This window comes from Triticum dicoccoides, chromosome 2B (genome assembly GCF_002162155.2).
Source record: "Triticum dicoccoides isolate Atlit2015 ecotype Zavitan chromosome 2B, WEW_v2.0, whole genome shotgun sequence".
Classification (NCBI taxonomy): domain Eukaryota; kingdom Viridiplantae; phylum Streptophyta; class Magnoliopsida; order Poales; family Poaceae; genus Triticum; species Triticum dicoccoides.
This window is the reverse complement of record NC_041383.1, coordinates 452395792-452409028: the sequence shown is the minus strand read 5'-3', so window position 1 is coordinate 452409028 and position 13237 is coordinate 452395792.

The window sequence follows — 13237 nt, the reverse complement described above, 5'->3', positions numbered from 1 at the left end:
AGCTGCGGCCCGAATAGCAGAGTCAATTCAACCTTCCAGTCAGAGGCTAGCAGATGTTTGACGTAGATCCAGGCCTTACTCCGGGCAGCAGGAGAGCAGAATACAGCAATGTCTCAGTCGCGTAATAGGATTCATAGTAGATCTGTGGTAGGAGATACTGTCCAGTTGGCCCACAGTCCACGATCGCCCCTGCGGCGTGAGGGTCACGGGCAGTATGATCACTGACTCGACCGCGACAATCATCGTCGAGTGCCCACACCTCCTCCGAGGAGTGCATCATATGTGCCTCAGTAGTATGATGATAGACGCCTTCACAGTGGCGAACGCAGAGCACCAGTCGACCCAAGAGAGCCAGGTTTTGATGCAAGATCTATTCTCGTTCAAGGATTAGTCGAGCGGAACAGAGCGTAGGGGGAAGACCTTGGCAGAGATAGTCCGACTAGCAGCAGAGTTCATGTTTCGGGTCCATAGTGTTTCAGCAGAGCCATCAGGGCTGCACTGATTCCTCCTAACTTCAGGTTGGCGACTGGAGTCAGCAAGTTCACTGGAGAGTCCAAGCCTGAAACTTGGCTTGAGGATTACCGAGTGGCTATGCAGATTGGTGGCAGGAATAATGAAGTGGCAATGAAGCATCTTCCTCTGATGTTGGAAGGATCAGCCAGAGCATGGTTGACTCAGTTAGCCCCAGGCAATATATACAGTTGGGAAGAGCTTGCTCGAGTGTTTGTCAGAACTTTTGAGAGCACTTGCAAGCGGCCAGCAGGGTTGACAGAATTGTAGCATTGTGTGCAGAATCCGAGTGAGACTCTAAGGGATTTCATTCAGAGGTGGACCACTTTGCATCACACAGTGGAGAATGTATCTGAACGTCAAGCAGTGTGTGCCTTCAAGGAAGGCGTTAAATACCGAGAACTGGTCCTGAAGTTCGGTCGGACTGGGGATATGACTCTGACTCGGATGATGGAAATAGCCACCTGGTACGCTAACGGAGAAGAAGAGGATCGACTCCGCAGCAGAAAGGGCAAACCAGTCGGCAAAGACGCTGGCAGGGGTAAGTCCAATCGGAAACAGAAACGTAAGGCCGAGCCTGCAGCACCCGGTGAAATTGCGGTAGTGGTTCAAGGAAAGTTTAAAGGAAAACCTAAGGGGCCCTGGACCCCTAAGAAGGTAAAGGATCAAGCGGGAAATGATGTGTTGGATTTGCCATGTCACATTCATACGAAGAAGGATGAAGAGGGTAATTTGATTTATCGTAAACACACCACTCGACAATGTCGACTCCTGATCCAGTAGTTCCGAGAGAAACAACCCAGTGAGAAGGAGAAAGAGTCGAACAAAGACGAGGACGAAGAAGAAGACGATGGTTATCCCAAAGTCAATTCCACCCTGATGATTTTTGCTGATGTTGAGAGCAAGAGTCGGTTGAAAGTTATCAACAGAGAAGTGAATATGGTTGCCCCGGGAACAATGACCACATACCTGAAATGGTCTCAAACAGCCATCACATTCGACCAGTCTGATCACCCTATGCGTATAGCCACCCCTGGGAGGCAAGCGTTGGTGGTCGACCCAGTGGTCGAAGGCACTCGACTGACCAAAGTGCTAATGGATGGTGGTAGCGGCCTGAATATCCTTTATGCTGAAACCTTGAAGGGGATGGGCATTCCGATGTCCAAACTTAGCGAGAGCAATATGAGTTTCCATGGCGTTAGCCCTGGAAAGAAAGCCGAATCACTCGGCCAGATCGCCCTTGACGTGGTTTTCGGTGATTCCAAGAATTACCGTAAGGAAAAGTTGACATTTGAAGTTGTGGATTTCTAGAGTGCTTATCATGCCATTTCGGGTAGGCCTGCCTACGCACGTTTTATGGCTCGACCATGCTACGTGTACCTCAAGTTTAAGATGCCTGGCCCCAGAGGTGTGATCACAGTTACTAGCAATCAGCAGAAAGCGGAGGAATCCTTCTAGAAGGGTTCCAAAATTGCCGATGCACAAATGGCAGCAGTTGAATTTCAAGAATATTAGAAGAATGCAGATCTGACTGATTTGCTCCGAGCTAAGAAGCCTGCCACGGGTTCTGCATTTCAGTCGTCTGGTGAAACGAAGCCGATTCATATTCACCCGACCGATCCCAATGCCGCACCGACTCATATCTCAATAACACTCGACAGCAAATAGGAAGAAGCGCTTGATACGTCTCCGTTGTATCTATAATTTTTGATTGTTCCATGCCAATATTCTTCAACTTTCATATACTTTTGGCAACTTTTTATACTATTTTTGGGACTAACATATTGATCCAGTGCCCAGTGCAAGTTCCTGTTTGTTGCATGTTTTATGTTTCACAGAAACCCAATATCAAACGGAATCCAAACGGGATAAAAACGGACGGAGAATTATTTTGGAATATTTGGGATTTTTCGGAGGAAGAATCAACGCGAAACGGTGTCCGAGGTGGCCACGAGACAGGGGGCACGCCCTCCCCCGCTGGGCATGCCTGGCACTCTCCTGGTCCACCCGTAAGGCAGTTGACACTCTTTTGTTGCCACAAGAAAGCTAATTTTATGAGAAAAATCTGGGCGAAAGATTCACCCCAATCGGAGTTATGGATCTCCGATTATAAAAGAAACAGTGAAGGGGCAGAATCAGAGAACGCGGAAACAGAGAGAGACAGAGAGATAGATCCTATCTCGGAGGTGCTCTCACCCCTCCCAAGCCATGGGAGCCAAGGACCAGAGGGGAAACCCTTCTCCCATCTAGGGAGGAGGTCAAGGAAGAAGAATAAGAAGGGGGGCCCTCTCCCCCTTGCTTCCATTGGCGCCGGAACGCCGCCGGGAGCCAGCATCTTCACCACCTTCATCACCAACTCTTCCCCCCTCTATGCAGCGGTGTAACCTCTCTCTTACCCGCTGTAATCTCTACTTAAACATGGTGCTCAACACTATATATTATTTCCCAATGATGTATGGCTATCTTATGATGTTTGAGTAGATCCGTTTTGTCCTATGGGTTAATTGATGATCGTAATTGGTTTGAGTTGCATGTTTTATTATTGGTGATGTCCTATGGTGCCCTCTGTGTCGCGCAAGCGTGATGGATTCCCGTTGTAGGGTGTTGCAATGCATTCATGATTCGCTTATAGTGGGCTGCGTGAGTGACTGAAACACAAACCCGAGTAAGGGGGTTGTTGCATATGGGATAAAGGGAACTTGATACTTTAATGCTATGGTTGGGTTTTACCTTAATGATCTTTAGTAGTTACGGATGCTTGATAGAGTTCCAATCATAAGTGCATATGATCCAAGAAGAGAAAGTATGTTAGCTTATGCCTCTCCCTCAAATAAAATTGCAATAGTGATTACCGGTCTAGTTATCGATTGCCTTGGACAAATAACTTTCTCGTAACAAAAAGCTCTCTACTTACACTTACTTTATTGCATCATTATCTAAACAGCCCCTAGTATTTATTTACGTGTTATTTATTATCTTGCAAACCTATCCAACAACAACTACAAAGTACTTCTGGTTTCATACTTGTTCTAGGTAAAGCAAACACTAAGCGTGCGTAGAGTCGTATCAGTGGCAGATAGGACTTGAGAGAATATTTTTTCTAGCTTTAGCTCCTCGTTGGGTACAATTATTTATCGAAAGAGGCTACAATTATTCCATGTACTTGCGGGTTATCAAGACCTTTATCTGGCGCCGTTGCTGGGGAGTCATAGCGTGGGGTGAATATTCTCGTGTGTGCTTGTTTGCTTTATCACTAAGTAATTTTTATTTGCTGTTCTTAGTTGTTCTCTATCTTTAGTTATGGATATGGAACATGAAATACCAAAATAATTAGGTGTAGATGCTACTCATGGAGATGGGGAACCTCCTAAAACCCTCGATGCTCGTTATGTGAAAGAAATTATGTACTACTTTAATAATCCTGAGAAAACCCCATTCAACTTTGTTATGGGAGACACGTTGGATCAACGTGAATACTTTAGGGATTATCGCTTGACACAAAAAGGGAAACTATTATGGGATCAAATTTCTATGTTGCGTTGGTATGCTCGTCAACTATGCTTGATACATGATTATACTTGTTGCTCTAGGATGAAGGCTCCACACCTTCCCTTTTCATGCAAATTCAATGATAATGAAACCTTAGCTTCTTATGCTAATGGTAGATATGATTACTATATGTGGAACAAATAGAAGAATTTGTTGCTTTTATGGGTGCTTATGAGGTTGAATCTATGTTTAAAGCGTTTGACGATTTTGATGATTCAGTTTATAGACCAGAAAATTTAGCTATACTTAGATATTGCTATGAAAATTATGAATACAATTACAATATTAATGCATTTATTGAGAAAGTCTCCGTTGTCCAAGAAGAGACTAATATTTTGCAGGAAGCTATGGAAGAAGAAATTGATGAAATTCTGAGCTCATTGGATGAAAAAGATGATGAGGAGAGCGAAGAACAAAAGGAGGAAGAGAAGATTTATCACCCGTGCCCACCTTCTAATGAGAGTAACTCTTTTCATTGTTTAATTCCCCTTCGTGCTTACCGAAGGATGATTGCTATGATCCCGTTGATTCTCTTGAAATATCCCTTTTTGATGATGCTTGCTATGCTTGTGGCCAAGATGCCAATATGAATGGTGCTTATGGAGATGAACTTGCTATAGTTCCTTGTGTTAAACATGAAATTGTTGCTATTGACCCACGCATGATAGTCCTATTATCTTTTTGAATTCTCCCTACTACACTATATCGGAGAAGTTTGTGCTTATTAAGGATTATATTGATGGGTTACCTTTTACCGTTGCACATGATAATTTTGATGAATGTGATATGCATGTGCTTGCTGCTCCTACTTGCAATTATTATGAGAGAGGAACTATATCTCCACCTCTCTATGTTTCCAATATGATAAAATTGCAAGAAACTGCTTATACTATGCATTGGCCTTTACTTGGTGTGCATGAATTGTTCTTTTATGACATGCCGATGCATAGAAGAGAGTTAGACTTCGTTGTTGCATGATATATGTTACTTTGTTCTCACTACTAAATTACAAATCATTGTTAATTAAAATTCGCTTTGATATACCTTGGGATCCAGGAGGATTCATTACTTGAGCACTATATGCCTAGCTTAATGGCTTTAAAGAAAGCGCTGCCAGGGAGACAACCCAGAAGTTTCAGAGAGTCATTTATTTCTGTTTAGTGCTTTTATATAGTTTAAAAACAAAAAAATAAAGAGGGGAACCTAAAACTTTTCAAAAAGGAAAGTGAAAGTGAGAAAGACAAGCATTGTTGAAGTGGGAGCTAGCCTTGAACTTTGTTCATGCTCACGGAAACTTTGTGAATCTTGATTACAGAAACTTTTCATCAAAAATAATTATCCCCTTGTACAATTCCATTGTATTATAAAAATAATGTGCTAAGGTTTGCCTTTAGGATTTTTACAATACTTGTTGGTTTGTACGGTGCAGGACAGAAACTTTGGCTGTAGTGCGCAATTTTACATTTTTAACTGGAACGTCAAATGGTTCTAATTCCTTTTGCACTGTCTTGCTGTAAAAAAATTTTATTTTTTCTAATTTTCTTAGAATTTTTGAGGTACCATAAGTATGGTGGATGTTCAGATTGCTACAGAATGTTCTGTTTTTGACAGATTCTGTTTTTGATGCATAGTTTGCTTCTTTTGATGAATCTATCAATTTATATCAGTGGATTAAGCCATGGAAAAGCTAAATTACAGTAGATACAATGCTAAAACAAAATATGAATTGGTTTGCAATAGTACTTAGAGTAGTGATTTGCTTTATTATACTAACGGATCTTACCGAGTTTTCTGTTGAAGTTTTGTGTGGATGAAGTGTCTAATCGAGGAGGTCTCGATATGAGGAAAAGGAAGAGAGGCAAGAGCTCAAGCTTGGGGATGCCCAAGGTACCCCAAGTAAATATTCAAGGAGACTCAAGAATCTAAGCTCGGGGATGCCCCGGAAGGCATCCCCTCTTTCTTCAAGTATCGGTACGTTTTCGGATTCGTTTCGTTCATGTGATATGTGCGAGTCTTGGAGCGTCTTTTGCATTTAATTTTCACTTTTCTTTTATGCAACATGCTGGTATGATATAGTCCTTGGTTGATTTATAGAATGCTCATTGCACTTCACTTAAATCTTTTGAGTATGGCTTTATAGAATGCTTCATGTGCTTCACTTATATCATTTGAAGTTTGGATTGCCTGTTTCTCTTCACATAGAAAACCGCCATTTGTAGAATGCTCTTTTGCTTAACTTATATTTGTTAGAGCGCGGGCATATCTTTTGTAGAAAGAATTAAACTCTCTTGCTTCACTTATATCTATTTAGAGAGATGACAGGAATTGGTCATTCACATGGTTAGTCATAAAATCCTACATAAACTTATAGATCGATGAATATGATATGTTTGATTCCTTGCAATAGTTTTGTGATATAGAGGTGATAATATGTGGGAGGTACTAGTAGATGGTTGTGTTTAGTAAGGATGTTGGTGTTAAGGTTTGTGATTCCCGAAGCATGCACGTGTGGTCTGCTAATTATGTAACCAAATTGGCGCGCATTGTATTTTGATTGTTTATCTTTGTGTGAAGGTCGGGGGCGCGCGATGGTTAACTCCTACCAACATCCCCCCTAGGAGCATGCACGTAGTACTTTGTTTCAAGGGATAATAAATTTTTGCAATAAGTATGTGAGTTCTTTATGACTAATGTTGAGTCCATGGATTATACCACTCTCACCCTTCCATCATTGCTAGCCTCTTCGGTACCGTGCATTGCCCTTTCTCACCTCGAGAGTTGGTGCAAACTTCGCCGGTGCATCCAAACCCCGTGATACGATACGCTCTATCACACATAAGCCTCCTTATATCTTCCTCAAAACAGCCACCATACCTACCTATCATGGCATTTCCATAGCCATTCCGAGATATATTGCCATGCAACTTCCATCATCATCATATACATGACTTGAGCATTCATTTTCATATTTCTTTGCATGATCGTAAGATAGCTAGCATGATGTTTTCATGGCTTGTCCGCTTTTTGATGTCATTGTTACGCTAGATCCTTGCACATCCCGGTACACCGCCAGAAGCATTCATATAGAGTCATATCTTTGTTCTAGTATCGAGATGTAATATTGAGTTGTAAGTAAATATAAGTGTTATGATCATCATTATAGAGCATTGCCCCATTAAAAAAAGAAAAAGAAAAAAAGAAAAAAAAAAGGAAAGGCCAAAGAAGCCTAAATAAAAAAGGGGGCCAAAGAAGCCCACAAAAAAATAAAAAGAAAAAAAATAAAAAAAGAAAAAGAAAAGGGGCAATGTTACTATCCTTTTCCACACTTGTGCTTCAAAGTAGCACCATGTTCTTCATATAGAGAGTCTCTTATGTTGTCACTTTCATATACTAGTGGGAATGTTCATTATAGAACTTGGCTTGTATATTCTAACGATGGGTTTCCTCAAATGCCCTAGGTCTTCATGAGCAAGCAAGTTGGATGCACACCCACTTAGTTTCAGTTTGAGCTTTCATACGCTTATAGCTCTAGTGCATCTGTTGCATGGCAATCCCTACTCCTCGCATTGACATCAATTGATGGGCATCTCCATAGCCTGTTAATTAGCCGCGTCGATGTGAGACTTTCTCCCTTTTTGTCTTCTCCACATAACCTCCACCATCATATTCTATTCCCCCCATAGTGCTATATCCATGGCTCACGCTCATGTATTGCGTGAAGGTTGAAAAAGTTTGAGAATACTAAAGTATGAAACAATTGCTTGGCTGACACCGGGATAGGCATGAGGCGTACCGTGTGTTAAGAAAAGGGAGCATACAAGACTATATGATTTCATAGGGATAACGTTCTGGAAGCATTGATATTTTCAAAGACATGATTGTTTGTTGGTATGCCCTAAGTATTATTGTTTTTTATGTCAAATGATAAACTATTGCTTTGAATCATCGTGTCTCAATATTCATGCCATGATTAGATATATGATCAAGATTATGCTAGGTAGCATTCCACATCAAAAATTATCTTTTTTATCATTTACCTACTCGAGGACGAGCAGGAATTAAGCTTGGGGATACTGATACGTCTCCGTCGTATCTATAATTTTTTTATTGTTCCATGCCAATATTCTTCAACTTTCATATATTTTGGCAACTTTTTATACTATTTTTGGGACTAACATATTGATCCAGTGTCCAGTGCTAGTTCCTGTTTGTTGCATGTTTTATGTTTCGCAGAAACCCAGTATCAAACGGAATCCAAACGGGATAAAAATGGACGGAGAATTATTTTGGAATATTTGGGATTTTCCGGAGGAAGAATCAACGCGAAACGGTGTCCGAGGTGGCCACAAGACAGGGGGCGCGCCCTCTCCCCCTGTGCGCGTCTGACACTCTTGTGGGCCACTTGTAAGGCGGTTGACACTCTTCTTTTGCTGCAAGAAAGCTAATTTTATGAGAAAAATCTGGGCGAAAGATTCACCCCAATCGGAGTTACGGATCTCCGGATATAAAAGAAACGGTGAAGGGGCAGAATCAGAGAACGCAGAAACGGAGAGAGACAAAGAGATAGATCCAATCTCAGAGGGGCTCTTGCCCCTCCCAAGCCATGGGAGCCAAGGACCAGAGGGGAAACTCTCCCCCTTGCTTCCGGTGGCGCCGGAACGCCGCCGGGGGCCATCATCTTCACCGCCTTCATCACCAACTCTTCCCTCCTCTATGCACCGGTGTAACCTCTCTCTTACCCACTGTAATCTCTACTTAAACATGGTGCTCAATGCTATGTATTATTTCCCAATGATGTATGGCTATCTTATGATGTTTGAGTAGATCCGTTTTGTCCTATGGGTTAATTGATGATCGTGATTGGTTTGAGTTGCATGTTTTATTATTGGTGCTGTCCTATGGTGCCCTCCGTGTCACACAAGCGTGAGGGATTCCCGCTATAGGGTGTTGCAATGCGTTCATGATTCGCTTATAGTGGGTTACGTGAGTGACTGAAACACAAACTCGAGTAAGGGGGTTGTTGCGTATGGGATAAAGGGGACTTGATACTTTAATGCTATGGTTGGGTTTTACCTTAATGACCTTTAGTACTTGCGGATGCTTGCTAGAGTTCCAATCATAAGTGCATATGATCCAAGAAGAGAAAGTATGTTAGCTTATGCCTCTCCCTCAAATAAAATTGCAATAGTGATTACCGGTATAGTTACCGATTGCCTTGGACAAATAACTTTCTCATAACAAAAAGCTCTCTACTAATACTTACTTTATTGCATCCTTATCTACAGCCCCTAGTTTTTGTTTACGTGTTCTTTATTATCTTGCAAACCTATCCAAGAACACCTACAAAGTACTTCTAGTTTCATACTTGTTCTAGGTAAAGCGAACACTAAGCGTGCGTAGAGTCGTATCAGTGGCAGGTAGGACTTGAGAGAATATTTGTTCTACCTTTAGCTCCTCGTTGGGTTTGACACTCTTACTTATCAAAAGAGGCTACACTTATTCCGTATACTTGCGGGTTATCAAGAGCGCTCATCCAGTTCCTCCGTGAGAACTGGGACATCTTCGCATGGAAACCTTTTGACATGCCGGGTGTACCCAGAGAACTGGCTGAGCACCATTTGTGTGTTGATCCCAAGGTAAAACCCGTCAAAGAGCATCTGCGGTGGTCCACCGTGCAGAAGAGAAAAGCAATTGGCGAGGAAGTGGCTCGGCTCCTAGCAGCAGAGTTCATCCGAGAGATCTACCACTCCGAGTGGCTTGCCAATGTAGTCATGGTCCCTAAGAAGGACGATTCACTTCGTATGTGCATTGATTTCAAGCATATCAATCGGGCCTGCCCGAAAGATCATTTCCCTCTCCCCCGCATCGATCAGATTGTTGAGTCGACTGCTGGGTGTGAGTGCTTGTCTTTTTAGATGCATATTCCGGGTATCATCAGATCCGACTATATGGCCCCGATGAAATAAAAACGGCTTTCATCACCCCATTTGGGTGCTTTTGCTATGTCACCATGCCATTTGGTCTTAAAAATGCCGGAGCCACATTCATGAGGATGATTCAGAAGTGCCTGCTCACTCAAATCAGTCGGAATGTGGAAGCATACATGGATGACATTGTGGTCAAGTCACGTAAAGGTTCCGACCTACTGACTGACCTCGCAGAAACCTTTGCCAACCTAAGAGGTATGATATCAAGCTTAATCCGTCAAAGTGCACATTCGGAGTTCCAGGTGGAAAGTTTCTCGGTTTCCTCGTTTCCGAACGGGGGATCGATGCAAATCCAGAAAAAGTCGATACCATCCTCCAAATGAAACGCCCTGTGCGTGTGCATGATGTTCAGAAGCTTACTGGTTGTTTGGCTGCGTTGAGTCGATTCATTCCTTGTCTCGGTGAATAGGCCTTGCCTCTTTGCCGATTGATGAAAAAATCTGATAAGTTTGAGTGGACTGATGAAGCTGAAGCAGCGTTTGCAGAGCTCAAAACCCTGCTTTCCACCTAGCCGGTGCTTGCTGCGCCAATCAGCAAAGAGCCTTTACTGCTTTACATTGCAGCCATTGGACAAGTTGTCAGCACAATACTCACGGTCGAGTGGGAAGAAGAAGGAAAAGCTTATAAAGTTCAGCGCCCAGTGTATTATCTCTCTGAAGTTTTGACTCCATCCAAGCAAAGATATCCACATTATCAGAAGCTTGTCTATGGAATCTACATGACCATAAAGAAGGTTGCACACTATTTCTCCGATCACTCCATTACAGTCGTCAGCGACGCACCATTATCTGAAATTCTGAACAATAGAGATGCAACTGGTTAAGTGGCGAAATGGGTGACTGAACTCCTCCCATTGGATATCAAGTTTGAGGCAAGGAAAGCTATCAAGTCCCAAGCAATCGCAGATTTCCTTGCCGAGTGGATTGAGCAGCAACTGCCGACTCAAGTTCACTCGGAGCATTGGACCTTGCTCTTCAATGGCTCCAAGATGCTGAATGGTTCCGGTGCTGGGGTAGTGTTTGTATCTCCTCGTGGAGACAAGCTTAGCTATGTTCTCCAGATTCATTTTGACTCTTCCAACAATGAAGCTGAATATGAAGCACTTTTGTACCGGTTGCGTATGGCCATTTCACTCGGCGTTCGTCGCCTTATGGTCTAAAGTGACTCGGATTTGGTGGTTAATCAAGTGATGAAAGAATGGGATGTCAGGAGCCCAGCCATGACTGGTTATTTCAATGCAGTAAGAAAGCTGGAAAAGAATTTGAAGGGTTGGAGCTTCACCATATACCCCGACTGAAAAATCAAGCTACAGATGAATTGGCAAAGATAGGATCTAAGAGAGAGGCCATTCCCAGCAAAGTGTTTTTGGAGCATATTCATTCACCTTTAGTTCAGGAAGATCCTTTCACTAAAGAGTCCCCACAGCCTAAGAGCGCCACAGATCCTACTGAAGTCGGAATCCCAGCTGTGGTCGACTTAGTCATGCAGGTTTTGGTCATCACTCCTGACTGGATAGTGCCATACGTCGCATACATTCTTAGGAAAGAACTTCCAGAGGATGAAGAAGAGGCTCGACAAATCATCCGACGATCTAAAGCCTTTACTGTGATAAAAGGTTAGTTGTTCAGAGAAAGTGTAACTGGAGTCTACCAGAAATGCATCACGCCAGAAGAAGGCCGAATGATCCTCAATGATATTCACTCAGGGACCTGCGGTCTCCATGCGTCCTCTCGAACCATCGTGGCCAAAGCATACCGAGCCGGATTTTACTGGTCACATGCCAACAAGATGGCAAAAGAAATAGTAGACAAATGTGAAGGCTGTCAGTTTTACTCCAACATGTCCCATAAGCCTGCGTCGGCTCTGAAGACTATTCCACTCATTTGGCCTTTTGCTGTCTGGGGATTGGATATGGTTGGACCTCTGAGGACTAGCAGGAGTGGATTTACCCATGTGCTGGTAGCAGTCGGCAAGTTTACCAAATGGATTGAAGCCAAGCCCATTAAAAACCTTGAAGCAAGTACAACTATAAGCTTCATCAGAGAATTGACATTCAGATATGGTGTTCCGCACAGCATCATCACGGATAATGGGTCAAACTTCGACTCTGACGAGTTCAGTGCGTTTTGTGCTTCCCAAGTCACAAGGGTCAATTACGCTTAAGTTGCCCATCCTCAGTCGAATGGGTAGGCTGAAAGAGAAAATGGATTGATTCTCAAAGGACTGAAACCCTGATTGATGCGTGACCTCAAGCATGCAGCAGGTGCTTGGGTCGATGAACTTTCATCGGTACTTTGGGGATTGAGGACAACTCCTAATCGGTCAACTGGACAAACTCCATCCTTCTTAGTCTATGGAGCCGAAGCTGTACACCCGACTGATTTGCTTCACAATGCGCCCCGAGTCGAGCTCTTCTTACAAGAGGAAGCAGAACAGGCTCGGCAAGATGTGGTCGATCTCCTAGAAGAAGAAAGAGAGATGGCCTTGATTCGGTCGACCATTTATCAACAAGACCTACGTCGATTCCACGCCAGAAACGTAAGGGGTCGGGCATTTCAGGAGGAAGACTTGGTTCTTTGAGTGGACTAGCAGAAACCACACAAGCTCTCTCCTGCTTGGGAAGGCCCCTTTGTCGTCACCAAAGTGCTCCACAACGGAGCATATCGTCTTTTCAACGTCGAGCACAATAAAGATGAGCCACGTGCTTGGAATGCGGAACTGCTCCGCCCCTTTTACTCTTAAGCATTCAGACTGTTGAGATGTAATAAGAAATACCTTTTAGTTTGATTATAAAAGACATGATTTTACAGTCTTCCGAATGATTGTTGTTCATTTTTTACATGTTCTAAAATCCCCCAGTGGGTGCCTTAGCTGCGAATCCGTTTCGCCTAAGTTGAAAAGAAAAATCCTACCGAGTGGTGAGCCAGCCTCTCACTCGGGGGCTTAGCTGCGAATCTGTTTCGCCTAAGTTTGAAAAATCCTACCGAGTGGTGAGCCAGCCTCTCACTTAGAGGCTTAGCTGCAGTCCAGTACCCGCCTAAGTGTAAAAAATCCTACCGAGTGGTGAGCTAGCCTATCACTCGGAGGCTTAGCTGCAATCCAGTACTCGCCTAAGTGTAAAAAATCCTACCGAGTGGTGAGCTAGCCTCTCACTCGGGGGCTTAGCTGCAGTCCAGTACTCGCCTAAGTGT